A 20741-nucleotide genomic window follows, 5' to 3' on the forward strand; every position below is an offset into this window, starting at 1 on the left:
AATGTATAGGAGCACTTGGGTGGCTCAGTTGGTTGAGTGGCTGACTCTTGATTTCAGCTCTGGTCATGATCTTATGGTTGTGAGATAGAGCTCCATGTTGGACATGGATACTGCTTGGGTTTCTCTCTCTCTCTCTCTCTCTCTCTTTGTGTCTCTCTCTCCCCTTCTGCCCTTCTTGACCCACATGCACTCTCTCTCTCAAAAAAAGAATATAAAATGTATAAAAAATTAACCAAACAATAACCTAGAATTAAATGAAAAATTAATAAGCAAAAAGAAAACTAAAGTATACCCTCTATAAGAAATTTTTTAAAAACTTAAAAATACTCATGGTATAAAACAATATATAAATGTATATATAACTAAATAATATTGAAAATAACAAATTTTGTAATTTGTTAATAATTTGTTAATAATGTAAAATAATTGTTAGGTTAAATGTAATTTGTTTGCTAATGTGCTGCTTATATGGAAGCAAATAGAAGAAAAATTAGCTCTAGAGAAGAAAAGACATTAATAAAACTTGAATATAACAAAGCAATAGAGAGTATCAGATAGCACGGTAGATAGATGGAATTAATTTTATAACAGGATCATACTCTTTATGCTATTTTAAATAAAATACCAAACATTTATTTTTACCTTAAGAAGAAAAAGAAGCAAATAAATTACTAAACATGAAGTCGACATTTCTTCTGTGTCACTAATTGATTTTAAAAATCTAAGTTTAAAAGGAATATATGAAGAAAATTAAATTGGTGCCACTTTTTCTAGCATCTACCCAATATCAGATCCATTTTCCTCTTTGCCACCAACAATGAAGTAATCAATATTGCTACACTTCCTTTAGTACCCCACCTTCCTGGTTTTGTTACTTATTTTTATTTGTTTAAGGGTTACAACACTTATGTTGTGTTTTGCAACCATAACGCCTACAATTGTTCTTTTCTTTTTCTCCTATTTTTAAATGGATTCAATACCCACCAGTATTTGGTTTAACTTGACAAGTTTTCCAATCTGGTGTTTCTTAATTTCTTTAAAAAATCATTTAATTGGCTGGTTTTTTAATATTGAATGTTTTAGTCAAGAAATCTCCACTGAATTCTATAGTCCTTTACTTTTTTCATATATGGGGTATCTGCTGTTTCTCCTGTTTCTTGAATGGTCATTGGCTGGGTTAAATATTCTAGAGTCTGTTACTTGTTCCTATAGAGACTTATAGACCTGCCTCGTTATATTCTGGAATTTTTTTCCTCCTTTGGTGTGTCACTTTTTCTGCCTACTTATCTAATGCGATTCCTTTTTTAAAGTATTTTTTTTTAGCTCTGTAATTTAAAAATAATTTAACCAGGATTCTAGATAGCACTAGATTTGTCATTGTTTCTTAACAAAGTGCCCTCTTAAGCTATAAATTCAATTTGTTCTTCATTTGAGGAAAATTTCTGTTATTATCTCAGGGATACCAATAGCTTTCAATGCTACGTTATATTTGTCTCTCACAGCTATCGTCTTCCCCTAATGACTCAAATCTTTTGTCTGTGATTATGTTAATGTCTGCCGAATGCCATTAACTCAGTTTTTTTTTAAAATCATGCCTATTCATTTCCTTGTCCTGTCTAATTCATTTATGAATGTTGCAATGCTGTTATTAATTCATAATCTGTTTAATTCACTCTGCAATTTCTTTTGTATCTCATTCTTTTGCCTCATCCCATCTTTGGGCTGGTATTTTTACAACATTATTTTCTGTCATGAAGCATCTGTAGCATTATACCAGGTTAAGGTGGTACTGAAGAGCAAGACAGAGATAATATATGTAAATACCATTATATATAATAGTATATAGTATATAGTATTTTATATACACGGACACAACTATTAACACAGATAACACAATGTTTTGTNCCGATGTGGGGCTCAAACCCACAGACTGTGATATCATGTCCTGAGCTGAAGTCAGACGCTTTACTGACTGAGCCATCCAGGTGCCCCTTGTCTAAACTATTCTTAAGCTTAGGCTTAGAAACAGACATTAAAATTTTTATATTATATCATATATTATATAAATATGTATAATATAAACTGTTTCTAAGGGGAAATTGTGAAATCTAACACAATTTCTATTCATTTCCTTCCATTCTATCAGTTGATTACAATTCAGTCCAGGTAGAATCAGCTCATTTTAACTGAATACAACTGCTTGCTCCCATCTTGGTCTACCTTCATACTAGTGCAAGGAAGTAAAACTCCAGCCCCAGATAATGGCTCTCTGTTGTCAGTTTTTGCTGTAAGTACCCTCCAACTTCTTCACTTACTCACTTGACCAGGTTTTTCTATCTCTCATCCCATGGGCCTTTGATCTTTTGGCTTTGTATCCCAGCTCCTATTACTTGGTTTATGTCCCTGTTTGCTTTGACAACCGATTTGGACCAGTTTCTGTGTCCTGACAATTTCAGTCTATTCCACTAATCTCTTTTTATGATCCATTCCATTTTTATGATGACTCTGCAACTCAACATAAGAGACACTTCAGCTAAAGACTAGTTCTAAAAGAGTCCTCTGAACTATGGAACTGTGCCTTGACCTCCCTATCAGTGTATAATGCACTATGTTGCAGAAAGACAAAATGGTAGAGAAAGACCACTTCTACTGTGGACTAAAAAGACAGTGATGCTTCAACCCACTCACCACCCTGCTCCCTTGCATTCACTGTTTATACCCATAGCTTCTCCTGACTGGATAAAGCCAGAAAGACTAAACCAACCTGGAACTCTTTTCATGTGTACTGATGCAATTCCTAAAACACGCATTGGGAGAGGCAGGCACAGAACTGAGGGCCAGCACCAGTCCAAAGTGACTCAAAATAAATTACTTTCCAAATAGTTCAAAGAGATAAAGAAGGCAGACAGACTATATGGCTGGTAAAAATTTGGTGTCAAAGGCAGATGATGGATTTAAACCGCAGTCCACTGTATTTTTATGCTTTGAGTGACAGCATAAATGTCTTCCTGTTATTCTTGGCAACACAAAAAACTCAAATTTTGCCTGTGGTTTTTTTTCTTTCTTTTATTATTTTTTAAACTGTGGTAATGCAGTATTTTCCAAAACTGAGAAAAAGTAAGTTATCTTCTCTATTGCTCCGGCCAAAGAATTATTCCTTTAGCTGTGTATTCTAAGACTCCTACAAACTAAGTTAACCTTAAGTTAATGCCCTCACTGCTCTCCCTAGGATATGACTTCCCAATGTGGTGATTTTTATTATTAAATATTTTTTCTGATTCATGTTTTCCTTTCTTCATTTCCAAAATTTCTACTCATACTTCTCTGAACTACATTCATCTATATTAGGCTGTAATCATAACATGGATTATGACCTTCACATTAAGAAAGGCACTTAAGCATTTCCTACAGTTAATGTACTGAGAGTGGGGATATGTACGTGTAAAAGGTAAGATGTTAAAGAATCCAAGTGAAGACTTCCCAAACCCTCAAGAAGTGATATCTGTTTAAGATAATCATTATTAGATGGTACCTTGAAAGGAAAATAAAATATCAAAGACAGCTTGGTGTATGAGTGAATTAGGACAGTTCCAACTTTATTATGATGAAGAGAGCAGACCATCAACTAAGTAGCCTTAGCATTTATTAGATCTTTATTGGATTCTTAAGCTATTATATAAGGTCTTTCCGCTCGTTCTGTTGAACCTTGAACATTTTCTACCCCTGTATGAGCTCTAGTTGTTGTTTAACTCAAAGTGCATCAGTAGTCATTCTTCTCCAGTAGTTGTACTTTGCCCAACCCTGTAGACTCTTGCCCTTAGCATGGGCAGCTTATGATTTGGCCAAAATTTCAATATAGACTTCTGGAGCTGACAAAGAAAGAGATCCATTTACCACTTCTATTCACCATTCTACTGGAGATCCCAACCAATTGACTAAGACAAGAAAAATAAATAAATGACATACATATTGGAAAGGAAGATATATCCATATAGTGTAATACTACACACAACATGGCTAAGTCTTAGAAACATTATACAGAGTTAAAGAAACCAGACACAAAGGAATCGATAGTGCTTAATTTTATGTAATGGTATTTGATTTTTATTAAACTGTTCTAAAACAGAGGTGCCTGGGTGGTTCAGTCAGTTAAGTGTCCGACTTCGGCTCAGGTCATGATCTCATGCTTCGTGTGTTTGAGCCCCGCATAGGGTTCTGTGCTGGCAGCTCAGAGCCTGGAGCCTGTTTCAGATTCTGCATCTCCCTCTCTCTCTGCCCCTACCCCGCTCATGCTCTGTCTCTCTCTGTCTCAAAAATAAGTAAAAACTATAGACATAAATTTTTAAAAATAAAAATAAAAAATAAACTGTTCTAAAACAGTTAAAACAAATCTATGGTTCTCAAGGGTGGAATAATGGGTGGTTAACTGGGATTAACTGTAAAGAGGCAGGAACTATATCTCTGGCCTGATTAAAATGTTCTGTATCTTGGAAGAAATATGGGCTACAAGGGTCTATGCATTTGAGCAAACTCTTCAGCCCTTAAATCTCTACATATTACTTGATATAAATTATACTTTCATTTTAAGAAAGATTTATAATGAAAAAAACTCATACTATTATTTTGTTCTCTGATCCCATCTCTTCTTAAAGGACTACCCCTTTTGTTTTCCAACTCCTGATGAGTACTTGAGAATAAAATTAAACTGCATTTGCTCACAAAACTAGTGACTACCCTTATTTAACTACAAGGATATATTGAGTACCAGTGCCAGGCATTGTTATGTGTCCTGGAAATACAGCAATGAATTTTTTCCCAAGGACCAGCCTAGAGTCATCTCCAAAGAAGGCAGTCTGACAGGGGCTGAAAAACAGGGGCAGAGGAGAGAGAGGTGCTTGCCAACCAACAGAACTCTTAAGGGAAGTCATTAAGGGAACTTTTGGTAGTAAAGATTAGAGTTTTGATTATGAAGTAAAATTAGACAAAGGAATTACTGAAATAAATTTCATGAATAAAAAGTCACATTTGAGATTGACCCCAAAAGTTATGGGAACTGCTCTAGATTTCACCCAAGAGGTGGGGATCAGCAAACCCCAGAAAGACAATATTGCCTAGTAGTGTGGGGAAAAAGTAAAGTCTCTCCTTGTGCTGCTGTTAGCATGGATGATGGTAGTTGACTTGCTTGTTTATTTTGCACTCTATTGAGATCCATTCATTAAAAAATAATAATTATTTTCTGTTCATTCCTTACAGCAGCAATATTCAAGAAAACTCTCTGTAATCACGAAAATATTCTAGAGCTGAGCTGTCCAGTTTGGGAGCCACTCACCACACATGGCTATTGAGCACTTGAAAAATGGGGCTCGAGTGACTGAGGGACTGGATTGTTAATTTTGTTTAGTTTTATTAATTTAAATTAGATAGCCACATGTGGCTAATGGCTACCTTATGAGGCAAGTTAGCCTCAAAAGTACACACGTACTGACTGATGTAGCTACAGCCCCTAACAGACCCTAAAGTCATTGAAGTTCTCTGTAAAATGTTGCCTTGACTCTAGAAAGTGAATTAATACTTTTTTTCTTTTTGCAAATATACTTGACTTTATTGGATAGTACCCATTTTAACCTCTGGATCTCAGTTTCAGGGAAGCTTGTGGCTTTCCTTTCCCCAATTTCCTGTAAAGCCACCGGGCCTCAATGCTAAGGAGTCAAACATCCTTATAACACTCATTGTTCCTTCAGCAATTCTTGTGTGTGCCTAAAATACTGGGTAAGCCATCAGTGATCAACGGGTACAGCCCCCACATTCATGGAATTTACTCTCTGCCTCTGAGGACTTTTGCCCTGAGAGCCCCAGGCAAAACCACATCATGTAATTCTATTCTGAACCTCAAGGGGATACTTGTATTCTTCTCCTGCTACTTCTTTATTCCTGCCCCTTTATTTTTCTTGGTATCCATATACTAGAGCTAGTCTTCATGGATTTTATTTTTCTTCACAGTGGTATAATCTTTTTTTATTGTTTATTTATTTATTGACTTAGAGAGAGAATCCCAAGCAGGCTCCACATTGTCAGCACAGAGCCCAATGCAGGGGTCTGTCTCTCAAAACCTGAGATCATGACCTGAGCCAAAATCCAGAATCAGATGTTTATCCAACTGGGCCACCCAGGTGCCCTCACAGTGGTAAAACCTAAAGCAACATTTCTGCAGGCTTCTTGTTGAGCATTCAATTCATAAGACTATTAATTTTATATCAATTTGAAATTCAGTCATCAGAATGTTCAATAATCAGAAATCCTAGTGTTAAAAATTATTTGTTATGATGATTATTTTAGAGGTATTATTTGCAAATTGTTATGATGATTATTTTAGAGGTATTATTTGCAAATTTTGTCAGCCCATGTATTTACCTCTAGATCAGTAAAGACGACCTGACGTGTAGGTTGGTTGATTCCTTGTGGAAATATAATGCAGTAGATATAAGCAGGGTTCCCCGGGTTAAAATGTTTGGTTTCAAAACCCACTTCTACCTCTTAGTGAATGTGTGACCATAAATACGTTAGTGAGAGATATGCTTCATTTTTCCATCTATAAAACATAAAATCAAACATAGAATCACTTTCATAAAGTTAATGATGCATACATCATTAAGATTCATGTAAGGGGACAAAAAGAGTGCAGAGTCCATAGTATACACTCCATCAGCACGAAGTATCATTTTATCACATGCTTCTTTTCTTCCATTTTAGTTTACTAAATTAGAAAAAAAAAATCAACTCACAGTGTGTTAGGAATAAGAGCATTTGTTGACTCTCTCAGATAGTGCCGGATATTCATATTCAACCCTGAACCCAAGGACACTGAGAAGATCTCTCACTGAAATCAGTCCTGTGTCAGTTCCCAAGTCAGTCAGCTTCATTTGAAATAGGCAAGAAAAAAGGCATCAACCTCTGAGAGTAAGGCAAATAACTTCCTCATTTTTGTTTCCATTTGGCTGTGGAAAGCATTTCTTAGTTCTCTTACACATATTATTTTGTTTTATTTTGCTTAGCCTTGTTTTTCTCAGTTCTTAACAAATCATCGATTTCTTTCGCCAGTGAGAGAAGGAAATCCCCAAAAGTGGAACAACTGAGATCTCTGTGAGTGACTATAGGGTCAACTTGTCTTCTTTTAAAAATCATAATGTCGAGGCAGCTGGGTGGCTCAGTTGGTTAAGTGACCAACTCTTGATTTCAGGTCAGGTCATGATCCCAAGATCAAGGGATCAAGCCCCACACTGGGTTCCACACTGAGCATGGAGACTGCTTAATACTTTTTTTCTCCCTCTGTCTCTGCCCTTCCCCTGCTTGTGCTCTCTCTCTAAAATAAAATAAAATAATTTTAAGAATCCTAATATCTTGGGGGTTCCTGGGTGGCTCAGTAGGTTAAGCATTAGCTCAGGTTATGATCTCATGGTTCATGAATTCAAACTCCACATCAGGCTCTGTGTTGACAGCTCAGAGCCTAGGGCCTGCTTCAGATTCTCTCACTCTCTCTCTCTCTCTCTCTTTGCCCCTCCCCTGTTCATACTCTTTCTCTCTCAAAAATAAAATAAACATTAAAAAAAATTTTTTAATCCTAATATCTCATCCTCAATAATGCAAACGGTGATAATACTGGCCCCACACCAACAGGTTCTGGTCATATAAACGCTGAGTATCTTACTGAAATATATCACCAGAGCAAGTATTTGGCAATTATAAAATTGGCATCATGGAATTTCCAGTAAGCTGTAACATCATTTCTCATTTCAGAACTTTGAAGTTGAGAACTTAAACTTGGAAGCCAAGGAATGTCCATGTGTGTAAGTTCTCAGCTCCCTGCACAGAGTGCTGAGAATACACATTCTGGTCACTGTGGTTAAATCACACCTCCTTCCACACTTCACTACCTCTGTACTGCTTCCATCAAGATCATGGAACTTTCTGCTGATCATTAGCCTCTCCAGAGAAATATAATAATCATTAAGATATGGAGAAACAGCATTCTCCAGCAAGTTTCAGTGAAGCTATTGTAGTTAATCTATGTGGTCATTTTGTGCTTTCCATGAACAATTAAAGCATTAGTGTTCTGCCTAAATGGTTGGGGATTTAGAAATGGAGATTCTAAAGAAACAAAGACTTAGACTCCTTGATGAGCCACTCGACCTGTGAGACTTTTTTGCATTCATACAGCAAGTCACATTTGTGTAATTATTTACTGTTTCTCTTTCCCACTAGACTGGGAGACCAGAAAGAACTGTGACTCTTTTGTTTGACGTTGTGTAGCCAGTGACTGGCAGAGTACCTTGCACATAGGTCTCAATTCACATTTCTTGAACATATAAATGAACAAGTGAGTAAGCCAGTCCAGATTGGAATAAAGAGTTAAGATAAAAATTTAATATGAAAACTAAGCTAACCTATTTCATGTGTTATAATTAATGAGGTGTCAAAAGACTGGTGTGCAATCATATTTCATTATTAACTTTCTCTTTTATTGTTTCCCTTTTCCAAAATTCCAACATATGCATCGTACTGTAACTAAGTTGTACATTGCTTCAGAAACCAAAGGTGAGACACATTTGTCAACAGCATAAACATAGGCAGAAATATACTGGAACTCTACTTAAGCTAACAGTTCATAAAGGGAGATTCTCTCTTGTATCAGAATTCCAGCTAACAAATGCAGAAGGAAGGATAGAATTAGAAATCACCATTTTGTGGATAGACGAGTGCTGATTCATAGGGGCACATGTACCCCAATGTTCATACCAGTGCTATCAACAATAGCCAAATTATGGAAAGAGCCCAAATGCCCATCAACTGATGAATGGATAAAGAAGTTGTGCTATATATATACAATGGAACACTATTTGGCAATTACAAAGAATGAAATTTTGACATTTACAACAACATGGATGGAACTGGAGAGTATTATGCTAAGTGAACTAAGTCAGTCAGAGAAAGACAAATATCACATGTTTTCACTCATGTGAAAGTTGAGAAACTTAACAGAAGTCCATGAGAGAAGAGAAGGAGGAAAAAATAGTTACAAACAGAGAGGGAGGGTGGCAAACCCATAAGAGACCCATAAAATATAGAGAGCACACTGAGGGTTGATGAGGGTGGGGGTCAGGGAGGCAGGGAAAATGGATGATGGACATTGGGGAGGGCACTGGTTGGGATGAGCACTGGGTGTTGTAAGTGATGAATCGTGAGAACCTACTCTGGAAGCCAAGAGCACACTATATACAATGTATGTTAGCTAACTTGACAATAAAACTATATAAATAAATAGATAAATGAATATTAAAAAGAAAATTTAGAAAAAACACTTTATCTGAATGGAAAAAAAATCACCATTTTGCAAGCATTAATGAAATAGCAGATGTAACCAACAGTCATCAGTGGATACTAAAGTCATCAGATGCAAAACTTATGGAGAACTTTATACCGATGTCTCAGGCTGACAATACCAGAACCCATCGATCTTAACGTCACAAAAAGAAAAACAGCCAGGCATGTTGTAGCTACTGGTGTGATACATAAAACATTCACAATATATCTGTCAGGCATTCTTGCCAAAAATCAAATCTGATTCTTGTCAAGCCTCTAGATCAAATTTCCAGCTTACAGGAACTGCAGGGGACAGAAGAACATGTTAGTGACACCACAGAATGCAATAAACAAATCCAGACCATAGGAAATCCTACACAATAAACAGACCAATTTCCTCCACAAATACATGACAAGAGGGTGAAAAAGCTATGGTTTGAAAGAGATTTAAAACATGTATCAATTGAATGCCCATGTAAACACTTCTTGTTCTGATCTGAACAAACTGTAAAACAACAAATTTTAAGCAATTATCAGGCAATCAAGAAGGTTTGAGTACTGGCTAAATACTTGATCATACTGAGGAATTATTTGTTAGTTAATTTAAGTATAAAACGGTATTGGTGGGAATCTTTTATAGATATCTGTTGAAGTATTTATGGACAAAGGGTATGATACATAGGATTTGTTTCAAATTAATCTAGCTGCAGAAGGTAAGGGATGTACAGCTAAAACATGTTTGGTCATGTTTGATATTTATTGAGGTTGGGTGATACGTATATGTGGACATATTATAATGTTCTTGCTGCTTTCACATATATTTTACTATTTCCATAATAAACAGTGTAAAATAAGGGAAAAACAAGCAGAAATGAATTTTTAAAACAATGCCGGATTGTGGTTGAGACTGCAGCTCTCTACTACTTATTAGCTGTGTAGCCACAGTAAATACTACAAAAAAAATCTTATTCCTCAATTTCTTCATCCATTCAGTGAGCATAATAATGGTACTTGCTTAACAAAAGCTGCCAGGATTCAATGAATCAATACATGTAAATCACTTAGAACTGTGACAGATACACAGTTTATGCTAACAGATGTTAACTATTTAAAGAGAAGTCAGTTAAGCGTCAGATTCTTGCTTTTGGCTCAGGTCATGATCTCACAGTTCATGGCTTGGGGTTCCAAGCTTGAGATTCTCTCCCTCTTTTTCTGCCCCTCCCATATTCTCTCTCCCTGTCTCTCAAAATTAAAAAAAAAAAAAAAAAGCTTTAAAAGAAATAAAAAAATAAACAGAAGTCATTCTAATCAGGAATTAATTTTGAAGCACAACTGGAAAACTTTCCAACTCAAATCATTTGGTCATAGCTTCCTAAAGTCTTGAAATGAGTATGATCTTGAGACCAAATGTGAGAATGGCAAAAGAAAATTGGGCTTAGATCTGCAAAGGCGGGGAACATAGGTGTGTGTAGAGATACTTACCAGCTCTTTTCTGTGGTGCCCAAGAACCAAAGATAGGACAAGCTTCATAAAACTACAGCATTGTGAATCTAGCATGTACTTTCCCTTTCTTTTATCAAGGAGAAAACTAGGGCCCAGAGAGGTCAAATATCATCTTAAAAATCACATAGCTGGCATTTATACAGCCCACAGAATTCAGATCTCAAGATCCCAGTAAGGCAAGTTATGTGTTTCTTATATCCCAACATTGCATCTGTAAGGAAAGTCCATTCACCCATGAATCTAATTATGACTAGAGTCACAAGCTATCTTATTCTGGCATTTCCCAAAATGTTGAGAAAGAGAGAATGGAATCAGTGTGGTGGGGCTGAGGAGGGTGGAGCAGACAGCAGAACATCACTCCCTGGTTAGTAGGAAACTGAATCATTCTCCACCACTCATCTCTTTGTTTTGCAGACTTAAGTTTCTAATTTTGTAGGTCAAACCCTATATGTTAGTGCCTATCATCTTTAGCTCTCTGGCTTCCTTTATGGCCAGTGAGACCCCTCTGAATGGTCACCCCAAAAACTCAATAATCACAGGGATGTGGATCATTTTTGAGGTCTGTTTGGAGGCAGCTGAAATATTCATTTGCCTTGAAATAAAGGAAACATTTGTTCTATTTGAGAGTGTCCTCACTGTTTGTGGGGAACATCCAAAGTAAGCATATTCTTTCCCAAAAACAGTTTTCAAGAAGGGTGTATATTTCTTGCATTGCCAAGAACAAAGCTTTAATCTGTAAGGCACTTGAGAGCTAAAGTGTATTTCAGAAACATTTTAAACTTATCTGTTAACAGGTCATTTCTCCTTGGGAAATTTCAGTGGCTTAAATTGAAGAAATGTTCACAAGGAAATTAAAAATTGAAGTCATTATTCAAAATATTGTCTTTAAAATGTACTGTTAATCAAAATGGCTCTCTACAAAGGTCAATCAATCCTTTTCATGTATCCTCACCATGTAAATTGTTGATGGGAAAGAAAACTATGAACCAGTTACTGCTCTTAGAGACCATTTACACACAGGGAAACACTTCATAAACTAAGCAGCAATTTCAACAAAGTAGTTTCATGTCTTTAAAAATTTCTCTGTAGCAAATATGCTTGCAAAAGAACCACTGTTCTAGTAATGATTGAACCTACCTGTGGTTCCTGGACATCATGTCTTTCCATTTGCCTTTTCACATATTTGTAGCTATTCTTTGCTAAAATTTAATAAGAGGGAATTTCTTAAAGATTACTTGCAATGTGGAATCTGAAACCATATTAACAAACTTTTCATACTCTATTGCATTAAAATATATTTGTCTTCTTGTACTCTGAGAATATCTTTCACTCATGTCTGATTTTGTAACATCATACATTGGTAATTTGAAACATATTGGTTTACTCAATCACATTTATTAATATCACCAGTTTCATCAGAAAAACCTTTATGTCAAACTCCTGGTGGTGCACAAAATTTTCCAAGATTCTCATTTTCTTTCTAAACCTTTAATTTTATCATTGGCAACAGATACTTGTTTTCCCTGAAGTGACAAACTCACTTCACTTCTTTTTGAGAAAATGTCTGCCAAATACCTGAGTCTGAATAATCATAGTGTTAAAAAAGAAACAACACACCCAAAATGGACTCACTTGTGCTAAGTTGATGTCGCCAAACTGAAACTTAATTCCTAACTTAATTGCAGTTTTAGTCCCCGCCCAGAAATATAATTTTAGCTAGTCAGTCTGGGATTCCCTGCAGCAACAGTTGAATAATCCATTTACTAGACCCTTTTGTCTCCCTCAAAAACATGTCCTGGCCCAAAATAATCCTTTTTTTAAAATTTATGACCTCCTTGTCCCACACTTCCTCTGCCTTTAAATATTTTTCCTTTTCTGTAGCTCTTCCAAGCTCTCCCTTCTGTTTACTAGATGAGATGTTGCCTGATTCATGAATCCTTTCATAAAGCCAATTTGATCTTTAAATTTACACAGTTGAATTTTGTTTAACAATAGTGTGCCATTCCTTCCTTCAAGTAAAAAAAGAAAGTTTCATGAATAAAGGTGGAGAGTTCAGCTCAAAACTCAAATAATAATATGTGTGCTTTTCCTTAAACATAATAAGCCATCATATTTCATTATCTAGAGAAAAGTGCTTTGTGTGTGCTTCCCATTCCATTACACAGACTATTAAAAGGACACATACTAGCTTTGTCTGTTTTATTTGTCTTTTACTATGAGTGTATGGTGGTGAAAAATACAGTATAGGGTCACTGCATTGATTATGTTAAAGAACTAGCAGTTTTACCCACCAATGCTTTTGCACCATAAGTGCATTATTATGAAGATCATTTTGACCTTATGGGCCCCCTGATTGGGTCTCAGAGGCCTACAACTCATCTGTTGGTGACACTGAAAACTGTTGCCCTATAGCATACAACTTCTGGCAGACTATAATCTGAAGTGAAAAAAATAAAAGGAATAAAGACTACAGGAGAGGCAAGGAGGAAAATGTTCTTAAAAAGAACTTAATTCCTACTTGGGTTCTATTAAAAGTGACCTTTAATGAAAGATAGAAGAGAATATCTTCAGGGCAGGCTACAAACTGATCCTATAGTCTAGCGGTAAATGAAGAAAAGAAATGAATAAAAATCTAATACAAAATGAGAAATTATATTAAATACAATAAAAGCATTTTGCATCTGAAATGTGAAAAATACATTTGGAATATCCATATTATTTCCTTTCTACCATGGGAATAACCTTGATTAGACAATTTCTAGTCAATCTAGGAATGACTTTAAGTTTTTGTAGAGTATTCAAGAACGATCATTCTTTTTTGTAGTATTGCACATTAGCATTTCAAAGAAGTGTAAAATCTGTGCTTTCAATTTACTGGCATTGGATAGCAACTTTATTAGTAACCTCATAATTGGAGGGAAGTTTCCACCAAAGTAATGTAACAGATAAAGTCAAGTTAGGTGCAAATATAACTAGTTTGATACAATAGGCATGTGGGCCAATTGGAAAGAACATTTTTGTACAGTGATGTATCAAATATTCATCAAGAAAAGTTGGTTTTGAAAAGAATTCTCTGATGAACCTTTTTTGGGCAGATAATCACTTCCTATTTCTTTAAACCTTTACTGGTTGTCTTTTTCTAAGCATAAAACTAAAGTCTTTTCCTTGTAGGACATGTAAAAAGTGTTTTACATTTTTTCTTGGAGATAAAGGGTAAGGGAAGACAATAGGAAAATCATCCTGAATGCCATGTTACTATTTTGTAACTTATGGGATTTTTTTAGAGAAAAATACACATTCACTATAAAAAATTGTGAAGATTTAAAATTTACTAATAAAGGTTGACATAAAGAAATAGGAATCATTAAAAAAAAATGGAAACCACTGTTATACTTCTCTTTCTCCTTCCCTCCCTCTCATTAAACCAGTTAAGCAGTTAAGTAGTCTGAACTGAGTAGAAATAAAAGCACGAAAGTGTTTTATATATTTTTTTTCTCATTATTGCCTTTACTGAGGCTAGGTTGCAGCTTTATTTCCTATCTCATCCTGATATATAGAAGATGACACAAAATTTACCATTTTAATCTCATAGTTGGTATGGACTTCAGAGCCTCTTGCCCTCCCCCACCCTCAGGTCCAGCCCCTGGGCCTGGACTCTACTGGAGAGAGTCATGCCTCCTGGTTGACATTATCTAGGTATTTTTTTATGTCTACAAAAAATTTTTGATGGGGCACCTGGATGGCTCTCATAGTTCATGAGTTCAAGTCCCAGTGTTGGGCTCTGTGCTAAAATCTTGGAGCCTGGAGCCTGCTTCAGATTCTGTATCTCCCTCTCTCTCACTGCCCTTCCCCCACTTGCTTTCTCTCTCTTTCAAAAATAAAGAAACATTAAAAATGTTTTTCAATTCTTTGAGCATAATTTTAATGCCTGCATATTAAACTGTCATATGGTTATTCTATACCTTTCCATTATTGGTGTATTCAATTTATTTTTATAAATAAGTTTTCCATACATCAGATTTTTTTAAACATGCACGCTTCGTGCGTATTGAAACCCCATAGCGCCCTTCTGTAAACCACCACTTCCCTATAGAATTCCAAAGTGGCTGCAAAGGTTTGTTTTGTTGAGTGTTGTGTAAAAAAGAACTTGGCTGGTGTTTGTCCCTGGTTCTTGGGATGCAGCCTCCAAACACTTGGAATTTCCTTAGTGATAGGAGTCTCTTGTTATTCATGATGGACCCCTGAGTTTATGCTATCAAGGTGACTTATGGTGCGCCTCTAAATGGTTTATGGCCATGCCAGGAAGACCAACTATGTCACCAGACTGTTGCAGGAAGGGAAGAGAGGCTAGAGATCTAGTTCAATCACATGGCCAATGATTCAATTAATCATGCCTATATAAGGGAAACCCCAATAAAATTCTGGACACAGAAACTCAACTGAGCTTCCTTGTTTGTGATACACATCAATATAGAGAGGCATTTCTATAGTGTTCAATGCAGCAGAGACATCAAAAGTGATGTGCAGTGCAATTGTCACCAATTAGACCCCAAGACCTGGCCTCTACTGCCACCTGCTTATACTCACTAACTTTTGTCTCACATTTTCCTCTAAACTCTCCTTTCCAGCTTTCCCTTTAACGCACTAAATAAAACCTGAAACCAACCCCCAGTGGATGGCGACTGCCCTAACAAGACCTCCCCCAGGTTGAGCTAACCAGACTCACACCTGCTTAGATGGACCATGGAGTGACCTCTGGCATGACCTACAATTACCTTTACCTCATTATAATACTAAAATCTCTGCCCAAGGAGGAGCCTCAGCCTCGTTTACTTAACACACAATGTATGTCTAAGCATGTTTCCTCAAGACACATGCATGACCTTATGGCCTCTACATGGGACGACAAACCTTCCCTATCTAAATATTCATCCTAACCCTAAACAAAAGAAACCCATTCACCCTCTCTTGGAGTGTCACAGCATTGGAAGCCATTCCCTGTGATCTCCTTATTGGCTGGAAATACAAGTTTATGTTGTACAACAACTCAATCTGGTACAGTTTCTGACTAAAGAAGCGAAGTCATGTTGGTTCTGTTACACAACACGTCCATTGCTTTAGATATACTAATTATGAAGATCTTGGCCAAGCTTAGCAAGAAAAATTTTAAGTAGAGGTAAAAAAAAAAAAAAAAAGTTGAGAAGCATTTGAGAATCAAAGTATGGATAGTATGACTCATTTTTCCTAGAATCTCAGCTGCAGGGGAGAAGGTAGAATGGTAGAGAGACAGAGGGCTAAGGAAGGGGCTTTAAATGGAGAGCCATGCATGCTTATATGCTGACTGGAAGGAAACAATTGAGAAAGAATACAAAAGGTAGACAATGTTTGATGAATCAAATCTCTAAAGAGGACATTGAGACAAGGTCCAGGTAGTTGAATTGGTTAAGCAAAGGGGGCAGGACAACACTCCTCTGAGACAGTTGAATGCCTTTCTCTGTAAGTGGTCATCAGATTGAGTTTATTCACTGCCATTAAATAGATTACTTAACCCAGTCCAGGAGAGAACTCAATGCCTGGCTACAAGGACAGAGAGTTATTGTAAAAGAGGACTTCAGCTGACTCTATTTTGACCTCATCTTTTCTAATTTCTTCTTTCCAGATTGCCTCTGGGCTCAGGCAGAAGACCCTGAGGGCAAAGCATCCCAATGGGTAAGAAAACTACCCCCTGCCCTGAGCCAGCAAGATCCCATCAGTGATTGACTCCATCACAGTGACTGATTTGACTTTCACTGCCTACTTGCAGGCACCCACTCACCTTTGCCCCACATTTTTCTTACATAAACCTGGAAGAAATTTTCAGCACGTTGGAGAGTCTTCCAGCCTATAGTTGGCTATTTTCCTAGTGTTGGCTTCACTGAAATAAATTCTTTTTTTGCCACCCCTTGTTTCTCTGCCTTTGGATTTTGTCAGTGGTGAGCATCCAAACCTGGTCTGGGACCCCAGAAGCCAGGTGCTCTTGCACCCTTGTGCCCCCACTACAATTTTAGTTGTTACCGATGGCCCACGCAGTCAGATGAGGTGACGTGTGCATCCTCCTAGGCCTGGAGTCTCAACATGTCCAGGACAGTTCTGATGGTCTCTCCCCACCAAACTAATTCCAAGTTGCTTAGGGCCACCGGGACATTTGTTTTTCTTTGTTGGGTTCTACTGAGCAGGGGGAGCATTAAAGCAAATTATCCAGCTGATACCTATCCCCCCTGCGAAGCTGTATTCTACTAATTTTCCTGGGGAATGTCCCTTCTTTGTGTGTGTTCTATCTGGGATAGGCAGGACTAGGAACTCATTCTCTTGGTACATGGAATCCTGTTTTAAAGACCCACTGGAAATAGTCTTGGAAAACACTGTGATCAGTTAAGTGTAAATGAATCAGAAATCTAAGGATTGAATTTTCCTGGAAACATAAGTGGGCTGAAAAATGAAGGGAGGGAAAAATTTCCACCCAAGTTCCTTAAGAAAGCATTGGAATGTGTTGGCCAAAAAATGACAACCTGTTTTTCCAACACTCAAATGCTAGTTGAATTCTCTGCCTTCCTTTCAGGCACCTGACAAAAGTGTTTGATAGTCAGCTGCTTTCCTCTACCCTGAAGTATGACTCTATTAATTCAGTTAACTAGGTCCAGTCTTTCTTCCCATTACATGAACTACAGGGACACCTTGAGTGAAGCAGGGAGAAGCAGGCAGCCTGATGAGACTTTGTTCACCGGCTTCTCAAAGGGCCAGTGCAAGATGGTGTTACCTCCCAAAGTGAACAGGAAGAAGCTTCCATCCATGATAAAGCCTGCTTTTCTTGAAGTAAGGGGGGGGCGCAAGATGTGCCCTTGGCCTGTGAGTTCACTAGTGCCATTCATCCTATTGAGAATAAGATCCTTCCTTTCCCAGATACCATAATCATGGGAAAAAGAACAGTTGTGTTCTGAGCTTGAGGAACTATGTGTATCAGTTAGCTTTTGTGACATAACAAACTATACAAAACGTAGTACCTTAAAAGAGCAAAGATTTATTATTTTTCAATACTGATGGTTTCTCAATCCTATGGGTTGCCTGTGAAGTTCTCCAGGTCTGGGATGGCTTAGCTGGAGCTTGATGGCCTAGGATGACTCCACTTACATCTCCAGGTTGTGGGTAATGTCTTTCGTCTAGTCTTCCATGTTCATATGTTCCAAATTATGTATATTAGGCATCTAGTGATTTTTTTTATATGGGGAACAATTTTTGACTCACATAATTTTTCTTTAATGTTTATGTAATTAGATTCATGATGCACATAGTTTTGTATTCCAATTTTATTAAAAATTACATTGATAGAGTTTCCTCCATCTTTGAAAATTCTCCAAAACAAAATTTTCATAGCTGCATAGGATTCCTTGGTTTTAGGTATGCCTCATACCTGAGTTGACCATTTTTCTTTTGTTGATACTTACATTATTCCTATGTTTCACTGTATAAATAACATTGTGATGAAAGCCTTTGTAAACAAGATTTTGAGTGTGTCTCTATCTCTTTTAGATCTTTTGAAGTAGGATTGATGGTGTCATAAAATAGGAACTCTTCCAAAGGTCTAGATTTATGTCTCCTAATTTTGTGATAGGAGGTCCAAACATGTCCCCACAGCATAGAATGACAGCATCCCATGCTGCTGGGAACACATGTTTTGATGAGCAAAAAAATGAAAATGAAAATGAAAAAAGGTGGGGAGAGCTATGTAGTAATTTTCATCATTTTGATTATTGGTCAGTTTGAACACTTAGAATATATTTACTGAATTTTTTTCCCAGTAAACTGTGTCTTCATGACCTTTGAATTTTTTTAAGTTTATTTATTTTTGAGATAGAGAGAGTGGCAGAGAGAGGGAGAGAAAGATTCCCAAGCAGGTTCTGTGCTGTTAGTGACAAACCTGATGTGGGGCTCAATTCCATGAACTGTGAGATCATGACCTGAGCTGAAATCAAGTGTCAGACTCATAAACAACTGAGCCACCCAGGTATCCCTCCATTGTTTTTAGACTCGGATCTTTTTCTTTCAGAAGTCAGAAATTTGCTCATATTTTCTGCTGTGATTTTTAAAAAGCATTTATCTCTTTAATCCAACCTAAATTTCTGTTGCTATTCCCTGAATATTTTTGCCTGTACTCTCTGTTGTCCAATCCATACCTTCCCCAGAGTCTTGTAATGCATCTTATATCATTAAACCAATTTATCATATCTGATTGTCTACTCCGTGTCTCTCCTTAAACACCTGCATAATTAATGTATAAAACAAGCCTCCTTTTCCTCTATACAATCCTTGCTCCCCATCATCCCATGATTCCATTTTACGTAATGACACATACATTCTTCTATTTGCTCATGACTTCTCTCTTCCTCTCACACAACCACATCTAATCCATTCAGCTAATACAGAAGCCCTACACTGAAAACAGAATCCAACCACTGTTCCTATCCACACTGCTCCACTCTGGTCCAACTCCATCACCTCTTGCCTCAGTTATTACAACCATCTCTTAACTGGTCTGTGGACTTTTGCATTAGGCTAACTTCAGACCACTCTCAAAACAGCATCAGAATGGTATGTTAAATGTGTCCTTCCTCAGCCCAAAGCTCCCAATGGCTTCCCTTATGCATAGAATGGTGATGTCCCTATATTAGCTTATGGCATCCCCCTCTTAGCTCTCCTAATGCTTGACCCAGTCTCTCACTTATGCCCAACTATAGTGGTCTCCTCCATGGTCTTTGAGAAGTGCAAGCATGTTCTGGCCTTAGAGCATTTACACTTGCTCCTCCCTCTACTGGAAGTGACCCTTGGCCAGGTAGATGCATGGCTCTCACTGTCACTCCCTTATAGGTCTTTGCTTAAATACCACTTTTGCACTGAAAGTATTTGCTGTCCACACTATTTAAAATTGCAAATGACACTCCTCTTATGCCCCAAATTTCTGCCCCTGCTTTTACCTTGTTTCACTTTGTAACACTTTGAACTACACGGTGTACTACCATATGTATTCATTTACTTGTTTATTGTCCATTTCCCTATACTAGGAGACCATGAGAGCAATAATGTTTCTTTGTTTCACTGATAAATCTTCAGTCTCCTATGTTTTTATACTTCTACTTTATACTTCTTTGAGGGTTTCATTCCTTAATGCTGGTGGGGGGGACCTCCAGGTGTTTAAGTAGATCATAGTTTTGAGAGTCATTTTTTGTTTGATTTCATTGAATGTAATTGAGTTTATATGTTTTCTACTTTTGAAATTTGGTAGTATAAAAGGCCAGAAAAATTATTATGCAATGTTCTGTGCCCTACATTTTACAGAGAGTCTTTTAAAAATAAACACTTGGTGTTAGAGTGCCAAGAATATTACAGATTTTTCATATTTAAACCCTTCCATGGGGGAATCTTAAGTCCTTTTGCATCACTTCTCAAATTTTACTATATAATAGGATGTAATAAACTGTGTGTTATAATTGTTTATGGACTTTCCTCTTCTTTTCCCATTTCCCATCACAAGAATTCATTCTAAATGCAATAATCTATTCTAAAATTTACCATCTAAATGTAAACACTGTATAACTAGTCTCCCCAACCCCTCCCAAATTTCCACATCTCTAGAAGGAGAACTTATAAAATTAAGGCCTATTTTTTAGCAGATTTTCTTCAGTGGGAAGGTGGGAAATTCTTGTTTTGTTTTACAAAAACTTGGCATAATTATTTGCTGTAATGTTAAAGAAGTTTTCTTATTAATTAAAAACCAAGGTTAAAATTACTAAATGAGGGACACCTGGGTGGCTCAGTTAGTTAAGTGTCCGACTCCGGCTCAGATCATG

At 36.9% G+C, this 20741-nt stretch overlaps 1 long non-coding RNA gene across 1 annotated transcript in view; it reads left to right on the plus strand.

Annotated features, from left to right (window-relative positions):
- The window catches only part of LOC144244578 (uncharacterized), a 97272-nt gene extending 80527 nt beyond the window's left edge, over positions 1 to 16745 (plus strand). Inside the window, exon 3 of the long non-coding RNA XR_013338983.1 lies at positions 16520 to 16745. This is a non-coding gene — a long non-coding RNA (uncharacterized LOC144244578). The remainder of the gene's footprint in view (positions 1 to 16519) is intronic.
- Positions 16746 to 20741: the final 3996 nt, after the last annotated feature.

Source organism: Crocuta crocuta, unplaced genomic scaffold, assembly GCF_008692635.1.
Source record: "Crocuta crocuta isolate KB4526 unplaced genomic scaffold, BGI_CrCroc_1.0 scaffold322, whole genome shotgun sequence".
NCBI lineage: Eukaryota > Metazoa > Chordata > Mammalia > Carnivora > Hyaenidae > Crocuta > Crocuta crocuta.